General features: G+C 36.9%; 1 long non-coding RNA gene across 1 annotated transcript in view; it reads right to left on the minus strand.

Annotated features, from left to right (window-relative positions):
• The window catches only part of LOC122807726, a 977,429-nt gene extending 955,548 nt beyond the window's left edge, over positions 1–21,881 (minus strand). The window contains exon 1 of the long non-coding RNA XR_006365718.1: positions 21,433–21,881. This is a non-coding gene — a long non-coding RNA (uncharacterized LOC122807726). The remainder of the gene's footprint in view (positions 1–21,432) is intronic.
• Between the last annotated feature and the right edge of the window lie 630 nt (positions 21,882–22,511).

Consider the following 22,511-nt stretch of genomic DNA (forward strand, 5'->3'; position numbering starts at 1 on the left):
TATTTATACCTGACCAAAATTTTTGAGGGTATTTTGTGTAGTTTGTTGAAGGTGAAGATAAAATTCCTTTTGTCTCTAAGAGTGTCTTTCTTGGTAGTATTTCTTAACTGTTTGTAGAGGAGATGGTCAGATGGAGATTTTGGTAGCTTTCCATTTGGCCCCATTTCTTTCTAAGGATTTTTTTTTTCTTGTTTTTTTTAGTTAGCCAAGGGCAGTTTTGGCTCTTATCTAGTAGATTGGAATGGAGCATGATAGTCAAGGATTTGCAGAAATTTTGTGTTAAAATAGGTAACTGCTTCATTAAGTTCGAGGTGTGATAAAATCTTTCTGAGCGGCATCTTTTAAGTTTATGTATATTAGGAATATTCAGTTTTTGTCTGATCACATATACATAATGTAGGTAGAGCAGTTTATTGAATGTACATTAATGCATGTCTGAGAAAAATTTAACATGAAGTTTGAAGTTAAAGAGGCTTTGTAGTGAAGTTTAAGGTGTACAGTTTGCACTGTAGGTAATAAGGTTATATAGGTTTTATTCTGCGTCCCTGTGGCAGTGGCATTGATTACTGTCCTATAAGTATTGCTTGGGTTTTTTGTTCTGTCCAAAAATGTGTAAAATTAATTTTCAGCTAAAATCTATTAGGGTACTGGCAGAAGGCTGAAATGTGGGTCTAACATTATTAATACTTGTAAATTATATGGCAGTATTTTAGCTTGCCAGCATTTATTCACAACATTATATTTTTAAATATAGATTTGGATAGCACCATATACAAACTGTCTCCTAATAAACCTTTATGACAGCATTACTCAATTCCATCTAAAATGGTAAATGATACATGAAAAAGAGTAAAAGACTTTAGTGATCTGGCAATACTTTCAAATTCTTTTTATTCTCTACCATAAATATATGTATGGGTACCTATCAATAGATCAAATGCTTAGATGAGCAAACATTGCAAGATCGAGTCTAGAACTCAAAAACCTGTAAGCTCTAAAGGGATGATCTTTACTGTGCAGGATTATGGTAAAGTGGGGACATGGGGTTTCTTCTTGTCCCCACTGCGGTGCAGTCTTGGAGTTGGGTATATAATGAGCAGGGATGTGGGAAAGGCAGTTCGGCTTGTCCCTTTGCAAAAAGTAGCTGATGTGTATGTCACACTCCTTTCAAGCTTCCACTCGAAACCTCAGGTCTTCAGAGAAAGCAAACAAACATTCAGCCTAGTGAGAGCAGCCTGGTCAGCAAAAACAAACTAACCCAATATGTAATTACAAATATAATAATTAAATTTTAAAGAAATAAAGAAATAAATAAATACTTCACATAGTACTAGCAATGCTCTTCTATCCCATGTAGATACTGTCAATAAAGCTAGAGTTTACGGCAAACTAGCCACTTCCTTATTTCCTCCTTATTTCTAGATTTGTCTAAAGCTTTTGACACAGTTTGTGACAGCAAACTTCTACAACAAATGTCCTCACTAAGTCTCTCCCAGCCCACTTTTCTGTGGTTCAAAAGCTATTTGTCCAATAGGTATCCATCAGTAAAATGGCACTCCATGTTCTCTCCTTACCTACCCAATTACCACCAGTGTACCACAAGGCAGTAACGTTGGTCCCTTCTTTTATAACCCTTTTTAACATTTTCACCAGCACCCTCTATACATCCACACAACAGTCCACACTAATACAATATGCAGATGATTCTCCTCTCATTTGCACATCTGATAACATGGTACAACTCACAAAAGTTACTTAGGAAGCTTTAACAGCCACTGAAACATGGCTTTGTAACTCATAACTCATGCTCAATCCAAAAAGAGCAAACTACTACTTTTTTCCCAAAATCCCTCTCTCATGAAAAAAAAAAAGAAGTTATGTGCTTACCATAACGTTCCATCTGCGTTGTTGGTCTTACCCTTGACGTATGGGACTCAGTTTCGACTCTCGGAACCGGCTCGTCTGTTATAACAGCTCACATGAACCAAAAACTGTGTCCAAGGTCGTATATGAAATAACAGATAACCGGGACTAGAGTACATACCTCCAAGGATTCTGAGGGAGGGGAAGGAGAGCGGGGTGTCATGAATAAAATAAAGATGACAACACAGATGGAACATTATCTGATGTTGTCAATCTTCAATTATCCTTGATGTATGGGACAGGGTCCCCAGCTACCTTGTATCTTGGGTGGCCTTATGGAAGGATATTCCTGAATACCATAGATCCAAAAGATGCTCTTCTCCTGGAGACCAGATCCAGTTTGTAATGAGTGATAAAGATATGTGGAGTAGCCCAGGTTACTGCTGCACATATTTAAGCCATGGAAGCCTGAAAAAAAACTGCTGTGGCTATTGCCTTTGTAGAATGCACCCTCACTGGGGCCAGTAATTGAAAGTTTTTCTTATTGTCCATGAAACTTACATATTCCCTTAACCACTTTGATAAAGTGACCACTGAAACTGGTTTACCCATGGATGGACCTGAGGAGAAGACAAATAAGTGGTCGGATTTCCTAAATTCCTTAGTTCTGCTGACATAAAAATGCAACTGGCTGTGAACATCTAGTAAGTGTAAACAATATTCTCCCCTGTCGGAAAAAGTAGGAAAAATCAGGTAAATCAATAGATTGATTAATGTTAGTTTCCAAAACTATTTATGGAAGAAAGGATGGGTTGGTTCTTAGAAACACCCTGTCCTTAAGAAAAATCAAATATGGAGGTTTTGAAGATATCACATGAATCTCTGAAATTCTTCTGGTGGACATAACGGCTACAACAAAATGGTCTTCCTTTAAAGGAACTTCAAATCACAAGTAGCTGTCAGCTCAAGAGGGGAATGGAGCAAGGACTGCAGAACCATATTAAGATCCCAGGGAATGAGAAGGTCGCTATAAGGTGGTTTTAACCTCAAGGTTCTTTTGATAAAAACTTTACACAACCTATGTGAGATTACAAATGCTATTCACAGCTGTCATGGAAGTTGGAAATAACAGCAAGTTGAACTTTGATGGTAGAAGAAGTTCCCTCTTAGTGGAAGGCTTATGGGAAGCCAACAACATTTTTGAATTGGAGAGGATAGATTATTTTGCCTGGAAACCAATGGAACTGAAGGAACCACACTGCAAGCTTGAGGTTTTTCATGTTGGGGTGAACTAGTCCCTGTGGCTGCAACAGCAGGTCTAGATATGGATGCAGAGTCCATGGATGGTAAATTAGGTAAGGCCAAAGAAAGGGGAACCAAACTAGCCAAGGCCACAAAGGACCATTGAGAATCACCTTGCTCTTCAAACTGATGGCTTTCTTCAAGAAATGAGGTATTAGTGAAATGGGCAGAAAGGCATAAAGCAGTCCTGAGGGCCAATTATGAAGGAGAGAGTGTCTCAGGGTCTCCCCCTGAGGGGAGATTAGGGCGAAAGAGTTGCCGCAGTTGTTCTTCAGGAGTGATGTAAATAGATTGCAGCAAGGCTGGCCCTAGCAACAGAAAATCTCATTTGCCACTCTGGGATTGAGAGACCACTCATAAGACAGGAAGATGCATCTGCTCAGTTTGACTGCTATCACATTCAAGCTCCCTGGGATGTGCATTGCTATCAGAAAGCGGTTGGAAGAGATCCCCCATTGCCATACTCTGAGAGCTTCTTAACTCATTGGGTAAGACTTGGTTCTGCCCAGTTTATTGACATATAAGAGTAGTGACATATTGTCTGACTGAATTGCAATTTTTCCTAGAGGGAGGGCATCTTGGAAGGCTTGCAACACTAACAGCACTGCCCTCAATTCCAGAACACCGATTTGCAGATTAGCCTCCAAGGGGGACCAATTGCCTTGGACTGTTCTGCCTAGATAACACCCCCCCACTGGATCTGGGAGGTGCCCATAGTCACTATGCCCTTAGGTTGGGGTGAAACAATGGGTCGGCATAAAACAATTTGCTCTGATTCCATTCACCAGGATAAGTCCTTCTTGCAGCGGTTGGTGATTAGGATAAGTTGCGTCAAGGGATGAGTGAGGATGGACCATTGCAGGGGCGGCTCGTGCTATAGGACTGCAGGACTGCAGCACCCCACCTGTAAAAAGAATAAAATAACCCCCCCCCACTGTAGAAAATATAAAAAATAAAATGCATTTTGCGTATAGAAAATAATTTGATAATAATCAGTGAATATTTATAGCTGATTGCAGATGTGAATGAGCATTTTGACTGTGTGTGTGTGTTTGTGTGTGTATGTGCATTAAAATGTTTACAGAAAGCACCATTTATCATTGTAGTACTTATCAGATTACTTTATTTTATCCCACATAGTATAATTGATAATCAGCATTGCTGTTACTTACCTAAGCAGTAGTTTTCTAATTGCAATGTGAAATGGGGCGGGTGGTCAGACTGCAGTTGTGGCATTTTGCATTGCATTTAACAGATGTTTTATTTAAAAGCTACTTAGCAGTGCTAAAACTGCTGGCTATTTTTCTATTTAAATAGCTAGTTTCACAGCTATTTTTGACATCCCTCAAAATAACACTCTATTTTTGGGACTGTATTCCCCCATTATTGGATTTGTCCAGGTTTTTTGTGTTAAGGTTGTTGCTCTGACTGTTTTGCACAGGGTCCTGGGTTCAATACTTGGCAATGAAATGTATGGTATTACCACAACATTTTTTTCTGGCAACTTTTCAACATTATACATGCAATAGTTGAACAACAAGAAGCAAAATATATATATATATAAACAAAGACCAACCAACAGTGAGTCCCTACTCCTTCCAAATAAATTTTTATTCCGAACAATCTTTCTCTAGCGCCTCGGCCCAACAGCCTACAGAGTAAAAAACTCAAAAACATAAAAAACATACAAAATATAAAAAATTATAATAATATTAAAATCAAATAATCAATCAATTCAAATTACATATATTAAATATATTTAAAGTCATAAACTTATTGCCAGTTACATTCTCTATTCATTCCATATGGTTGTAAGGTCCCAAATTTCATAATCAAAATAGATTCCTTTTGTCTTAAATATATTTTTTTGCCCATTTACATCATATAAATAAGTGAAATAATTACATTATTTAAAATAAAATGTTCAATATTTCCATGATGTACAGTGATGTACAACAGAGTTACTGGACTAGTAATTTTACTATTTTTTTTATTATTTTCTCTATCTACAATTCTCTTTTATCTCCTTCTTTTTGTTTTTTAATTTTCTAATATAACATATATTTTGTTATAATAATATAATATTTACACATATATTTAACTATTTATTAAAAGATATTATAAAGGTTTTTTATTTATTTTTTACACCTCATTCACTTCCACATTTTTATATGGAACATTTTTTCATTGATTTGGCCCAGTTTTTTACACATTCCAACATCCCACTAATAAAACAGTTTTTAACTTTTATATACTATATAATTTTAAAAATTTTATGTGTTTTTATGTATTTTCTATATTTTTAATTTTTTGATATCTTTAATATTCTTACTTATACTTATTAAAATTCCAGTTATTTTATTACAAAAATTAGAAAACTTAGAAAACTTTTGTACTTCCTGATCAAATTATAATTATTTTATGATTTATTATTATATTCATAATTATAATTATTTTATATAATTTTGCCTTTTACATAAGCTATTTTCTATATTTTTTCTATATTTTCTGGATTTTATCCTATTATATCTGCTTTATATGCCTCTTTATAAGCCTCTTTAGTATCAGAATTTTTATTTTATTCTCAAAAATTTTTTTATTCTGAAATTCATCAAAATAGGGAATCAACTGTCTCCTGTCAAATTGTATCTATCTCCCCAAATTTTTTCCAACTTTCATCAAATTTTTTGTAGATACTTGTATGTATGGGAAAGCCATTATTGCATTTATGAAATGTCTAAAAAATGTACTTGATTTCACTGCTGTACATCACTTAATTTGATAATATGATTTTTTTTTAATGCATCAAAATCATTTGAAATTTAAATCAAAATCAAAGATCAAAATATCAATCAATCCAGTCAATAATAAAATATTTCAGAACATTTTTTGAAAAAGATAACCTATAAAGAAATTCATCAAACAACCCCATAAACAGGTTGGCATAGGCTGCCCCATAGCAGTGCCTGTAACCTGTTCAAAAAAATTATTCATTAAACAGAATTCCACTAGTTCCAAAATATAATAAGTTTTAGGGCTGTCACTAAGAAAGAATTTTATAGCTTCTAAGCCCAAAGTATGTGAAATATTAGTATAGAGGCTCACTACATCAACCGTAATGAAATACATATTTTCACACCAATAAATATCTTTTATCTTCCCAAGAAAATCATAGGAGTCTTTTATATAGGAAGGTAACATCAAGACTTTCTTTATCAGTATTTCATGTAGCATAGCACAAATGTTATAAGTAAAATAACCAAAGGCTGGTGGTCGGTTCAGGTCTTTATGAATTTTAGGTAAGCAAAAAAATTTTGCAATTTTTTTATTCTTAATGCTTATTTTTCGGTCTACATCCATTTGAGTCAAGTAATGTAACCTAACACCTTTCTGCAGTAAGATATCAAAATCTTTTTCTGCCTTCCTTAAATGACTGATATTTGTTTTGCAGTATACAGTATTGTTATCAAGGTGCTGCATGCACATACCATAATAGTCACAGGAATTTAATATCACAAGTTTTCCCCCCTTATCTGCTTGTTTGAAAACTATGTTATTATTTCTACTCAATTGCTGCAATTTTTCCCATTCCATTTTTGTTAGATTATAAGCATGCTTTTTGTTCACAAAATCTTCTATTTCCTTTTCCAACATTGTATTTAACAAAGATTCAAATCGTAATATGTTAGGATTTTTACATGGAGGTAGAAAATAGCTAGTTAATAAATCATAAGCATTGTTTTCCTCTTCATCACCCGATACACATGAGTGAAAACTTTCTTCACTTTCCATGTCACTATCAGGTGAGAATGAAGTATCATAATTAACATCAGAATCAGTCGTTTTATTTAATCTAAAAAAATGTTCCTTCAAATGCATTTTTCGACATAACTGAAATAATTCAGTTTTAACTTCATATTTCTTAGGTATGCAAGTAGGTACAAATTTTAGCCCCTTCTCTAAGATAGATAGTTCTATATTGTCTAGTTTGTAACTCGACAAATTAACAACATAACTACTATGTACATTATGTCCATCTACCTTTCTTGTATTGTCCATCGCCCGAGTCTCTATGGCGTTCTGTGCTGTTCCAACCCCTTTTCCTGGTGTTAGCATAATGTCCATTAGATTCTGAATAGGTTTTATGAAAAGCTTCTGGGTTTGCTGCACCTGGTAGTTCGGGAAAGTTGTTTCTATCATCATCTTCCCACGATGATGCCCTCCCATTGGCCAGACAGGAAGTTCTTGTTAGTGAGCTTTTCTGAGTTTTGAAAAGAGACATTCTTTCCGATTTCTTTGTTGTGTTTTGTTAGTTTTGATTTTTCTTTCCACTAGATCTTTTCGTTTTAAATTGATTAATTTCATATTGATACCTGAAAGAAAATTCTCAAGCGTGGAATTAGAGGTAATATTTACCAGCTGCTCACAAACTTGTTTCGTTTCCACTACAAGTTTGTCTTTTTTCATGTTATCCCTTTCGATCAAAATTGACACCCTCTCTAAACTACAGCAGCTGCTATCCATCATGGAATTTAATTTCTGTTTCATTAGTAAGGGTAGATGGATTCTTAATAGACCTTAACCCTCTAGGTGTTATATCAAGTTCAATATACCTTTCAAGGCTGCCTATATTGTAGAAAGTTGATGTTTCTTTAAAAATCAGTCTTCCAAGTTTGGAACACAGGTCCTGAGCATCAGGATTATCAGAGATAATATTCTTTTTGCCTACCATAGCAAACGGATTAACAGTAGTTCTTTTCCTTGAATTCTCCCATTTTTTTATAATACCCAAGCCTGAATCTCCCATGGCTTCTGGTATTACATTCTTTACAGTTGATGTACCAGTATCATTAGGCAAATTATTAGAACGGCCAGTGTTCTCTCCATTCCGATTAAATATTTCCATACCAGTCTCTCATGGACTCACTTGTCAAGTTGAACAACAAGAAGCAAAATATATATATATAAACAACAAATATACATGCAATGTTTAAAATGTGTCCCTGATTTTTGGGCTTATGTCCCCCCCCAATAAAGTTTGGCTTTTTCCAGATTTCTTGTGCTGCAAAGTTCAGAGATACAGCTGAGTGTCAAGTAGATTTTACAAGAAGCTGAGAGCTGCAGGGGAACAAAAGTTTAGTGCTGCTTATGCTGAGTCTGCTTGCATTGTTAATAGCACAACAGGTAGTATACTTGCTTTTGATGCAGCAGGCAGTGGGTTCTACTCCCAGAGTAGGTAAATGCATTGCTGATACTGTACTGTGTTATAAAGGGGGTGGATGCTGCAGTCCTCTTTGGCGAAGATACCTAGTAACTATGAACCTGTTATCAGTTTTCCATCCATTACTAGCTTATCATTTTTAATGCAACATAGGCAATTTATTCCTCAAGGGCAACAGGCACTCTTTTTGTAGATGAAACAATGAAATATAAAGTTGTTTGCTAGCAGCAACCTCTTCATTAGTACAGATTTATTTAATGTGCAATTATTTAGATGACTTTTACTTCTTCAGAGATTGTGCATATTTACTGATAATGGTGGACTGTAGAAGTTTGAGTAGACTTTTATGATGGAAATGTTCTGAACTGAGCAGTTTTGTCATTATTGGTGCATGCATTTTGTTTAATTGTGTACTGGAAAAATGTTCTGAATTGGGCAGTTTTGTCATTATTGGTGCATACGTTTTGTTTCATTGTTTACTGGAAAAATGTACAAAACAATAAATTTAAAATGCCCTCTAACAACTGTACGGTATTGTACAAGGAATATAATTTAGTACAATCAGGAAGGTGTATCAAAGAGCACATGTATGTTTCATGTGAGAGGGGCCTATGATTTGAAAACAGCCCAAAGTTAATCTTTATCTGCCACTGGCAAAATGTATTTTCTTTGAATGTGGGTTTCAATGCTGTTTCAATGAATGTGAGTTTCAAGGACAGAGAAGTTTTAATACTGTCTGTTTTCATTGTGAGACTGCTTGCTTTGTTTAGCAGATGTCTTAGTGTTTGTGCTGTAAAATTCAAAATAAAACTTTCAAATGAAGTTCAAATCATCATAGAAGTAAAGCAATGTGCACATTAGTGTTTATAGTAAATGGGGTGAAATAGCCAAGTAATGGTTCATTGGAATGACTGCAGGGGGAGGCTCCATTCTACCATGATTTTGTGAGGGGGAAAGGCGGCAAACTCAGACAGCCTCAGCTGAGCTATAACTCCCAACTGTCCAGATTTTCACAGAATGCATAGAATTTTGCTTCTTATTTTTGGTTTGCTCCTCATAAAATTTGTGGTTTTCTGGCAAATCATTTAGGAATTAAGTCACTAAATAATGACAGACACTGGGTTTCAGACCTCATAACCTTCAGAAAAAGGCATGCTAAAGTAAGACCTGTTATTCTATCAACTGTCTCAGTTTATATAAGAGCAATTTTTGGTACTGTTTATATGTTCCCCCAATATATTTGGCCTTGTCCAGATTTATTGCATTAACAGGTTGAGAGGTACATGAAAATAATTTGCTTTATAGAATTAGGCATAGCCAAACCTCCCAACTGTCCCCGATTTTGGCGCAAAATGTTGCTCTTCCCCTAATAATCCCTCCGCAAAATAGCAATTTTGGAAGAAAACATGGAGGGTTTACAATTAAGAAATAACTGTAATAATCAGAGTTATAGATTACTTTTATTTCAGAAATGCATGTAGATTCTTTTATTTTGTCAGCTGCTCACGTTAGCAGTATTAATATTAAAACGTGTCCCTCTTTGACAGGTTCCTAGCTGTATTGTGTGGCTATTTTATATTTTTGCATCACATTTTTGGTCCATTTTTCATAAAATTGTGTTTTTTTTGGCAAATTATTGGCAAATCATTAAAGACTGAAGTTTGAAAATAATGACAGACATTTGAATTTTAGATTTCATACCCTTCAGAAAATTAATACTAATGCAAGACCTACTATTCTATTACCTTTCTAAGTTTATAAGAGCAATATTTAAAATTTGTCCTTATTTTTGGGCCTTTGTCCCACTTCTATGTATGGCTTTGTCCAGATTTCTTGCTCTGAGGTTGACAGGTATGACACATGTGTAAGGGCCATCAAAGTCAGCCAGAGACATTTCAAATTGTGACATACTTCTTGCGCCTCACTCCCCCATGTAGTGACTCTGAATGTGTCCAAGCAAGGCAAGGAGCAGTTATGCAGTGTAAATGTGTAGAGTATCCCCCCATCCAAGGTAGACACAAGTACTACAGTGGCTTTTCATCTGTCCTTGATTTTGCAGAATGGTCTGGTTTCTGTCATATTTTTTAGTGTTGACTTATGCTTATTATTATTCAGAAAGTGCTTGTTGCTCTGTGTTTAAGTAGCAATGCTTTAATGACCATCAGGTAAGCTTGTCTGAGATCGTAAGATGCACATAAGCTTTAATAAGCATACTGTTAAAGAATTGCCAACATTGAAAGCCTTTCTGTTGTTGCCATGCAGAGAATACTTACATAGCTAGATAATGTATAAGCCTTGAGTATTGAAATGCATATGACAGTATTTGTAATAAAGGACAGGATTACATTATTTTAAGAAGCTCATTATACTTGTTGGAGACTTCCAGTCATCTCTGCGGGCTTTACCCATAAACTAAACAGAATGCCAATCTATCATTTGTGGTCCATAACCTGTGGAGTAATCCTTTATCAATGTATCTTGAGCTTGTTTCTTGTTTGCTTTTCATTTTTTACTTTGATCATGTTTTCCCCATGAAACAAGTAGATAGTTGTCAGGCAGCAGGTCTTTTTTGGATAAGAAACATTTTTATAAGTGAGGGTATCACAGAGATTGCTACTTTCAGCGTGTTACTTGGTACTTTAATAAAGCTGAATATAAATTATAATTAGAACTGCAGTGCAAGGAGAGGTGGTTTGAGTTGAGTGCTGCTTGTTTTTCTTGCACTTGATTTTGACTGGCATTCCAGTAATGTATTTAAAAAGTAATTTATTTTTTCATGCCTCACAACCTTTTTGTTTCCATCTAGATATTAAGTAAGCTGTCATGCAGCCACTGCATTGAAATATTTTTTTTCTTCTACACTTCATTTTGTCTTGATTGGACTCTCATAATGACGATTTGGCACCCAGGGCAGCATATTTAATTAAAGTTAGTTTTTGTGGTTTTGAGCATAGCTCCTCCCCTTTCTAGTTGGCTGCACCTCTTCCCATTGACCCCACCTATTTAGCTGGCTCCTGCAGCCCCCCCTTTGATTTGAAGTCACCAGCTGCCACTGGACTATTGGGACACTAGAAGTCACTGCAGAAGTCTCACGTGAAATCTTGCTAGTGGAACCAGTGTGATGACCGCTGCCATAGATCCTAGAGGTTGTAGAACTAATAGAGCAGGTACATTGTCACTGGAAAGAATAACTTCAGCCTGGTCCTTATATTCTGCAATCTGTTAAGAGGAAGGGAAGCTATGCAAGAGTCTGTATTAAGGCAGGCTCATATAAACTCCAATTCTTGAGTCGGACTTAGTTGGGATTTCATATGATTCACCATGATACCTAGATGAGCAAAAGTATGTAGAATAAAATCTCTTGTCTGTTCTAACAGATGCCTGGTGGGACCGGTCATCTAAATATGGAAACAGAATCAGTGCAGTCTCAAGAGTGCTGCTACTGCTGCCATAAACTTGGTGAACACCCAGGCGGCTGTAGTGAAACTGAAGGGCAGAGCTCTGAATTGACAGTGACTGGTTCCCGGACAGAAGCAGAGGAACCTTATGGAGTGCTTGTCCATTTTTATGTGGTAATACACATCCTGGAGGTCTATAGAGCACATACAATCATCTTTCCCTAAGAAGGGGAGAATAGACTGAAACATGACCATCTGGAATTTTGTCTGCCGAACAAACTTGTTCAAAAGGCTGAGATCCAAAATTGGTCTCAAGTCGCCTGTCTTTTTTGGCACCAAAAACAACTTTGAGTAGAATCCTATCAGGTCTGGTGGGACTTGTAGATGACTCTTTTTTCTAGCAGCCTTTGAATTTCCAGAGCTGCCTGTCCCCTCTGATCATGTGGAACACGGGGATTCTTCTTCCTGTTCTTGGAGTGAGAATGAAGGGAATATAGTATCCTCTGATAAAGATCCTTAGCACACAAGTATCTGTGGTTATTTGCCACCAGGCTAGTGAATGCAAGGTTAGTCTTCCCCTAACTGCCTCCAGGTGTAAGCAGTTCGGCTTTCCTTCAGGAGTGCTGGAAGGTTTTCACTGAAAAGGAATCTCTGGAACCCTGATTTTGTGGGCCATTTCTGCAGCAAGGTCAGTGTCTTCCACTGAAGCTTTCCCCTCTGCCCTGAGGGAGACACTGCCAAATGTGTTCTGGAAAGGCCATTGGGTTTTCTTGGACCACAGTTTTCTGCTCCTCTGGTTCCTGGAGTAGGAGTACTAGGTAGCAGAGAAATGTATTCCCACTGCAGACAAGATCTTTCCATCCTTTTCTCACCTGGCCAAGGTATCTCTGACTTTGGGTCCAAAAAGGTACAATCCATCAAATGGAGCATTGACAAATGAAGACTTAAATGACTCTACAAATTCACACAAGTGCATCCAGGTATGCATCCTTATGGCTACACTGGAACCTGCTGCCCTTATTGTCCCTTTGGCTGATGCGCAATGAGCCTCATGAATGAGTTAGAAATAGTTTCCAGGATGTCAAGCTGGGAGGCTACTTTATCCTGTAGCTCCTCACACACAGCCCCAATGGGTGTCTAAGAGCTCTTTGATCAGATCCCTCTGGAGTCTGGTGAAGTGTGCCATGAAGTTCAATGACTGTAAGGCAAAGGTCAAGGAAGCATACATTGGCTTCCCAAACCTGTCCATTGCCCTGGACTCTCGGTTAGGGGGATGAACAGTGGAACTCTCTTCTGCAAGTTCCTTTATTTGTGGCTGCTGCAACCACCATAGCATCTACTGCTAAACCCATGGCCCAATACTGATGTCAATTGGCAATGAAAGGATTTTGTCTGGTCTCCTGGGGATTGGCTCTACAGAATCAGGGGCCTTGCATGCCTACTATGTGATCAACTTAATGAGATTGTCAGCAGGCGGGGTCACCCAAGAGGTAGATGGGTGAGCACCAAAAGCTTGCAGGTATACCAGCTACAATGAGAAAAGGTCTTTGGGCTTCCAGCCACCCCGCTGATTTAATATTTCAAGATTGGCTTCAAAGGAGACATCTTTTGGGGGTGACCAGGGGGAATCCTCTCTTTCATCGAAGCCCGTGTCCACTGTGACAGATTCCTCTAAGGTAACTAGACATTTTCTCTTATACATCCTCTTCAGGGGCACCACCTCAGTAGGAAATTCTGTGGAATACTCAGAAGAGGTAAGGCCCTGTGCAGGGGTATCCTGCAGCTTTGATGTTCATTGTGCAGGCATAGAGGTTGGAGGAAGCTCTGCACAAGAGTGATTCCTGTGAAAAATCTCCGATTGGAAAGGAACCGGCTGTGAACCTGCAGAGGTCAAGGCCCTCTCCATGATCTGGAATGTAGGCCCCCCCTGAAAAGGGACGAGAATCCATTACTGGGAAGAACAACCTCGCAACCATGGTTTTACCCCATTCTGAGGAGACTGCCATCAAGGTCAAAGATGAGGAAGAGCCCAAAAATGAGGCTGTGGAGCTATGACCCCAGGAGACTGTCTGTACTGAAGGAACTAAGGAATTCAGGGCAGACACTGGAGAAGAAGGCATGAAAGCTGTTTGCACCAGAACAGCCAGAACTGGGGAAATCGGAGTCATGGTCTCTAACACCTCAGTGGAGTTTAGAGAAGGAATGTCTGGTGGAGCCCTTGGAGAGAAAGTCCCATCTCCAGAAGGGAGTGAAGCATGGGAAGAGTCTGTAAGACCGCTAGTCACAAAGAGATAATCCATCAACCTCACGGCGTCGACATCTGTCAGACTCCTAGAGGAATGGACAGAGAATGCCGAGTGCGATTCTGGCCTCTAAAAAGAAGGGGATTGGAAGGTGTCTCACAAAGTTCCAAAATTACAGATGGAACTGTAGAAGGGACTGGCACCAATGGAGATGTAGTCACATGAACAGTCGGTGCCACGGTGGTGGCTGGCAGGAAATGGCAATGAAGTCGGTACCGTGTTTTTTTTGCAGTTAACTTTGGTTACACAGAGTGTGTGGGAACCAAAGATTTAGGTCTCTTGTGTGCCAGAGCTGAAGGGGACACCAGCACTGAGAGACTCTTCTTCTTTCCATGTTCAATTTTAGAGGAAGAGGAAGAAGGCAAAGACGTATCAGATATGGATGTCTGAGGCTGACTGGAAAAGACTCATCAAAAGATGTCTTAATCCAGCCTTTCAAAATAAGGTTGTTCTTCCTTTCTACGAGGGCCCAGTGACTAAAGGCTTGACAAATAGTGCAATCCTATTGTAAATGCACTAGGCTCAAACAATAAACACAAGATGAATGCCCATCAGAATTGGGCATTTTTCTTCTGCAATCAAGACACTTTTTAAAACCAGTCATCCCTTTACTTTTATCTGGCATGTTGATTAGTAAAAAATATCAACTCACAGAAAAACCCTCTTACAGCTATACACACATACACACACACACACACACACACACACACACACACACACACACACACACACACACACACACACACACACACACACACTGGAAAGAAATAAGAGAGAGGGAGATAAAGCTACCAACAATGTTAAGCCAGAACTACCAAGATGCGGAGAGTAAAGGGATAGAGCTATCAGCGATGGTAAACCAGATTCCATGAGGTAAGAAGGTAGATAGCACACTCACTCATACATAATAAAAACAAACAGAAGATGAAAATGTTAACTGGGTAGGTTAAAAGATTTAATCAAGTTTCGAAAAAGAAAATAATGAAAATACACTTAACTCAAGAGAGAGTTTGGCTGAAGTGTCTTATGTAGAAGAGTGGCAAATGAGATCTGAGGTAATCTGCAGAGGGGCATTCTGGGTAGGGTCTTAGCTCAAGAATGTTTGATTCTTGCAAGCTATTATAATGGCCAAGCCAGTTCCGAGAGTCGGAACCCAGTCATATGTCAAGGACAAATGAAGATTGACAACATCAAATCAAAATTTAAAGTCCTCTCTCTTGATAATACAACCATTGAAGTCACTTCTCATAGCAAATTATTAAGGGTAATAGTGGATGATAAGCTTAGATGTTACCTGCATGTACCAAATTCCATAAGAAAAAATCATCAAAAAATAGTGATGCTTTACATAGCCCAAACCTCTCTCAATGATGCAACTAAAACTACATTTGCAACTATTTATCATCTCTCCATACTTCTTTAAGGTGCTCCCATCCTTAATAACCTCCAGGTTTCACGAAAATTAAAACTCGAAGAATGCTATAACAAAGTTGCTAAATTTGCAGCAAATACTCTTCTCAGCACTCACCACTGTGTAGTACTGAAACGCCGAAATTGGTTAGAATTGCCTTATCAACTAACATATACACAACATCTTACTACCTATAAAATCATCCATCATCCATCTGCCTGTCTAGCACTAAAAATCGTTCTACGCAGCTATGTTCCCAGTTGGTCATGCTGTCAAGTAACCAACAACTCCCGTCTGTCTCCAAACCTATTATCAAATCTGCTGGGCATTGTCTGTACTCGTAGAAGGATGGTAAGGCCTGGAACTCCTTACCTGTATCCATCAGGTCAGTGCCCTCTCTGCCATCTTTCAGAACCACTCTGAAATACTTTCTAGCTAAAATTTGACTCTGTTCTGGTTCAAAATCAAGATAAACTATATCCCTAAATGTAAACAAATACCTTTTCATTCCTTATACCTCCTTACTCTCCCTTCTTCACTTACTTCTTTACTTCTATCAACTCATCTTTCCTAACTTTCTCTCTAAATATACCATAAGCCTGTATTTCCCTCAGTTCATATTGTAATTCCTGTTTGTATCAGACTAGCTTACCTTTAATTTCTCTGCAAACTGTCTAAAATTTCTCTATTAAATGCTTGTCATATAACGTATGTTGATTCTTAACCAGTGTTTTTATACTATGTCTAATTTGTTATAAGTTTTTTAATTTAAACTGCAGATGGTTTTGCTTTATTTTTGAAGATTGTAAAATTATTGTTCTTGAAATGTTTTGTAATAATTTGGAGTTTTTCCTCCTTGGGCCATCACTGAAAATGGTTTATACCAAGTCTGACTTTCCCAGTAATCAAATGTCTTCTATCAATCAATAAATAAATAAATAATAAAATAAAATAGAAGTAACAGGGTGATTTTGTGCATCAGCTATGATACTAATTCAGAGTAACAAAAATAGTGTAAAATAGTACCAGCAGTTTGCCATGCAGCTGCATAAAGGCATCACCATAGTACATAGCTGGTATTCTACATAACTATACCAAAAATATTTACAATTATTAATTTTAGCAGGGTGGATTCAATTCAGCAAACATAGGCTTGTAACTTAAAAGTTTTCAATACTGTAACTGAAAGCTTACTACAATTGTTTTGCCCTGAATGACTTATACAACAGCAGTCATATCAAGCATTTATAGACTTCTTTTTTAGAATATTAAACGTTTCTAGCTTTTGAAGAAAGGCAGTTTTATATCACAGTAATATATTATATAAACAGTGCATTAGATATTAGCAAGCCACCTAGTGATTGACTCTAGATGATTGTTACAGATGATGTGACACCCTGATCCCATGTACAAATGGGAAAAGGGGCGTGGATGCTTATATTAGCTTCAAGTACATAAGATGGGTGCTTAAGGAGAAGGGAAGTCTAAATGAGGAGGCCAAAGACAGAATCAGTGGAGCAGCATAGGGTGTCATGGGCAGTGTATGACAGATGAATACCAAAGAAGCTGAAAGTTAAGGCGTACAAACCAGTAGGCTGACCAGGAGTACTATATAGTACTGCATAGCAGAGGAACCTGGGTAGTGAAGGTAGACCAATGAAGTAAGCTTGAGGTAATGAAGATGATGTGACAAAGAGAGGTAATAGAATGCATGACACAGGACAGACAAAGAAATAGCAACATCAGAGTATCAGCCAAGTTGCGGTGAAAGTCAAGGAAAAGAATATGGTGGTTCAGTCATATGTGCAGCAAAGCAGATATGAATTTGGTTAAGATGATTTGAAAGAGACAGGAGAAAGGCAAAAGGAAATGTGGGACATCCAGTCAAGAGATATTTAGTTTTTATGAGTAAAGACCTGTGACAGTCAGATATGACTGTTAAAGAAATTAGAAGAGGGATACTGAATTGGGACAGGCGGTGACAACTGACATGACATCCCTATCAAGTGAACAAAATTGGAAAATGACCATTTCTGATGATGTTAATGATGAATATATTATCAAAATGTTTTACTTATACATTATGTACTAATGTTCATCATATAAGGTTAGTAAGGCACTCGAGTGCAAACTGTAAAGATACTATGTCTGTCCTAAGAAATATAAGGTACTCACACTTTCTGCTCATGCCTTATAACAGTGTAAGTATAGTATTACTATGCATAAAACTATTGTACATATTATCTGACCAATCCACAATGCTACAAAGTCAAGATTTTTTATTGACTTACTTTTATTGTGAAACAAATACTATGCCTAAAGTGATACAAAACTGCATTTTAGACTTAGGATTTGTTAAGTGATAAATTTTGGCCAAGTGACTGTTTAGTCTGCTCTATAGACTGTGGCTTATTGGCTGAAAACAGTATGCATAAGCACCTCCATCTCATAATAACAAGTTTGTTACAGTCAGTAGATTCCATAATATGTACTATTATGGAGAATCACAATGGCACACACTTGGCCCTCATCACACAACTGCAAGAGAAATCTTTTGACAGTTCTAAGAGCGATAACATACTTTGCACAGCCACACAAGCAAAAACAAAAACAACAGTTTTCTGATCAAAGTGTCTAACATCTTTCAAAGCTGTTGATTGTTTATAAGTGTACTTTACTTCTGGCTGCCATTGTATGCAGTGTAAGATATGCTGCAGATTTTAAAGCTGTTGGGCAGTTCACAGCACCACATACTTCCACACATTGTTTTTTTAACTGATAATATATAAAGATATCTAAAATTAACCAATTATGAATGTGTCTCCCCTCATACTCCAGTTTGTGATGTGTTCTTAAAATGCATTCCCAAAGTTCAACTTTTAAGTCTTTGGGGTTGAGATGAATTTCTTGGAATCCAGTAGTTGAATGCGTAACAAACTAGTTGTGATTGAGATTCTGTCACAATTGCCTGTGGATGAAATGATCTGTCAAACCTGTACCGGCTGCCAGAGCTAATATTTAAATATAAGAGACAGATTTTTCTGTTAAATTTCATTTATTTTCCTTCAAAAAAGGCATTCAGTTTCAGATGCAGCTAATCTGTGTCACTTGACAGTTTGACAGTTCTTATCTGAACAGATTTCTATGCCTCATCAAAATGTAGACTGAAGACAACTGTATAGAATTATTAAAAAAGTAAAAGGAATTGTGAATGCAGAATGACCTCAGAAGAAAGAAAGACTATAAGGAGTTCATGAAACAGTTAATATGCCAGGACGTTACCTAAATTACAATGACTGTAAAACTGCTTTACTGTAAGTGCATTTTGACTTAGTTTTCCATTCACCCCATTGGTAGTTTAGAATATATGCTTGTATATTGAAATTAATGTTTTTTTCATCTTGTACTGCTTTGGCTCTTATAAATCTTTGTTACAATTCATATTAGTCACTGACTCTGATTCAATCTCTCTGTCTCTCTCTCTCTCTCTCTCTCACTGTCTCTCTGTTTTGTCAGACTTTTGCACATTAATAATCATTTTTCTTGACAATAGCTAAGTAAAGAAGTTAGTGTCAAAATGACCACTTGAAGGGTTTTAGAATGTAAGGAACTATACAAGAGAAGATCTAATGCGTAATGTATTTCACACATTGTGTGCAGATTAGCTTGTATGTGTTTATGCGAGTGCATGTATGTGTGACTGTTTGTGTTATATAGACTATATGCTGAGAAAATGACTGGTCACACTATAGCTTGCATGCATTTGTTTAGGCTGTCTAGCTGGGCACATTTGAACATAATGAAATGAAGTTATGTGAGCCTTTTACTGGTGCTGGGTTAACACATAGCTTGACTGACTAGCTGCAATTAATTTCATCACAATTTGCAGCATAAAATTATAAATTAGAGCTGTTTTATTCTCATGCATGCCTAACTGACTAAATATTTATTCTTCATTGGAGAGGCAACTGTGACATTTCAGCAGTGAAGGCTACTGTGGTCATTTCAAACATTTTTTTTTATATGTCTTCATCAGTCAAACATTTATGAGACAATTGTCAGTCACAGTTCAACTGCTTATTAACTATGTGTTACTGTTTTATTGACTTACGGTACTAGGTTCATAGGTTGGTACTCGGCTATCGGCCCTAGGGCCTATACAAGCCTAGCCATAACAATTCCCTGGCTGTTTCTTCCCACACTATTTACTTCCCTGGACCCCTGTATAAATTATACAGCTGCTTTGTTTTTGTACCCCTTTCTATATACATCTGCATGCTAATCTTTATTAATGTTTGTAAAATCATACTATGTTGTGAGCTGTTTGATTCTGAAGGAGTTTGCTTCTTTGTTACACTTAGCAATTTGAATAAATGCACTTTGCAAAGATAAAGCATTTTCAGATAATGACATAGTCACTTAAGAAAGATATGTGGCAAGATCTGAAGTACAACTATACTGATGTAGACATAGAAATAAAAACGCAGAAAATAAAACAGACACGCAGGACAACAGGCAGATAGACAGTAGTTTAGCTATATAAGCAAAAACAGTTCCAGAGCTTCACAAATGCATAACCACACACATACATACGCATAATCATTCCCACACCTGCCTGAACTTAATATATCAAGATCAAGGTCATAGTATTTTAAAGAAGGTAAACCCTGCAGTGAGCAAATACCAGCACTTCCAACATAGTAACCAGTATTAGCAAACATAATCAGGGAAAGCACATTCCGCAAGGAACATTTATAAAGGCATTATTAACTACAGCACAGTTTTAATTTTACATACCAAATTATATTCAACAAAATTATAATTTAAAAAAATCAAACAATGATCAATATGTGAATATATATGCACACACACACACACACACACACACACAAACACATATCAGTGGCAGCAGTATGCACGACATAAAATGTCATGTAATTCCTTGAAGTTTGTCACCTACCCTAGAGTGTGTGTGTGTGTGTGTGTGTGTGTGTGTGTGTGTGTGTGTGTGTGTGTGTGCCTATGTATGTAAGTATAATATGTATAAGTGCCTGTATATGTGTGCGTGCATGTGTGTGTGTGTGTGTGTGTGTGTGTGTGTGTGTGTGTGTGTGTGTGTGTGTGTGTATGTGTGTGTGTGCATGCATATGTATGTAAGTATAATATGTATAAGTGCCTGTATATGTGTGTGTGCATGTGTGTGTGTGTGTGTGTGTGTGTGTGTGTGTGTGTGTGTGTGTGTGTGTATGCATATGTATGTAAGTATAATATGTATAAGTGCCTGTGTGTGTGTGTGTGTGTGTGTGTGTGTGTGTGTGTGTGTGTGTGTGTGTGTGTGTGTGTGTGTGTGTCTCCCTGCTTCTGTTTCTTTCAGTCTGTTTTACTGTTCTGATCCATTAAAATTCAACTTCTCCCTCTGAATAAAAAAATCATTAAAATGGTTTTCTTTGTTTCCTTAGTGGGGGAACATTTAATGGTGAGATTAACATGGATCTCAAGTGCTAGTATTTTGTGTTCTATGCTATCTGCAATATCCTCCATATTAAATTCACAACAAATACTTCCCCAATCAGTATAACAGTATCAGGTAGGTATATTTTAAAGTTTATCAGCACACTGACATGACAAGCACAAAATACCGTAGTGTGCATTACTCATCGGTCAGCATTTTTTGAAAGGTGAAAATGCTGCATCTGCTCCTTTGAAGTTTTCATTACTCTCAAAGAAAATCATTGTCATTGTAGTCAAAACCTTACTTGTGATATACTATAAAATTCACTGAATTACTGACTCTCTTCCTATCAAGAGAAATGACAAAAGTCATACTTAAAAACGCTGGAACCAAGCATTAAATGATGTTAGAGACTAATTTAACCTTAGTTGTGTATATCTGGATATAATGTACGATTTTAGGAGTCATATACATATTCTTACCTTATTGACCATATCTGCTCGCGGACCTGATATGATGTCAGCTTGAGTATCTTGTCATGGGACTGCAAACAAAAGTGCAACCATAATCCTGTAATGGTATCATCCTTCGTGCAGATCTGATTTTCTGAAAATGTGTGTTCAGTTTTTTTCTCTTTGTAGACGTTATCACTTGCAAATTCAGAGGATGTTAAATTTAAGAATCATACTGTTTATTCTTCTGGGTTTCCCATATGATGCAGCCTATAAAATTCCTCCATAAATTTAAGTCGGACTGTGTTCTCTAGAGTCTAAACAACATATTCATTAGCTTGGAGGCACTATTCATCTTACAAGCAGCTATGCAGTGAAGAAGTAGAACAGAGGAGAAGGACAGGGCACAGAAACTGTTATATGTGGTAGGTCAGAAGAGACATCATTCCATAGCAATGCATTCTAGTAGTTAGGATGTAAAATCTGCTGAAAGAAAACACAAGTACATGCGTCAGGGATACAGACTAACATAGTGACTAAGAAAACACTGTGAATCATAATGTGAAAAAGAAGAAAAATACAGATGACAGGAAAGACTTAAGCAGCATGTCATTTTGTTCAGGAATTAGGCTTTTTTGTGAAACTTTTAAATTATTCTAGACTTCAGTCCTTTCCAGATAGAAATTATCTTTATTATAAATTAACAACTGATGGAAGAAGCATTTGCAATAACTCTTATATTTCATGTTTTCTTAATCCCGACCCCCATCCCACACACTGAATTATCTAAGACTATAACTTAAGATATTTTCCATTAATATTTTCATTAATACCAGGGAAAACACTGTGATAAAATTGAAGCTTGCAACATAGATAATTTTCTCAAAGTAAAGAATACATGTTACACAATACAATAATCAATTAAAGCCCAAATCATTATTTTAAAAGTTAAAATCTTACACACTTGGCTTATGTCTTTATAATGCATAAATCACTATTCAAACAGACATTTCCAAATACATAGTGTGAAGTGACAGCCAATGAAAGAAGTCCACAAAATGGTTTACAGCTTATTATTTAACTAATACTTGCATAATTCATTATATTGC

Source organism: Protopterus annectens, chromosome 7.part1 (assembly GCF_019279795.1).
Source record: "Protopterus annectens isolate FY-2018-M chromosome 7.part1, PAN1.0, whole genome shotgun sequence".
In the NCBI taxonomy this organism is placed as follows: Eukaryota; Metazoa; Chordata; order Ceratodontiformes; family Protopteridae; genus Protopterus; species Protopterus annectens.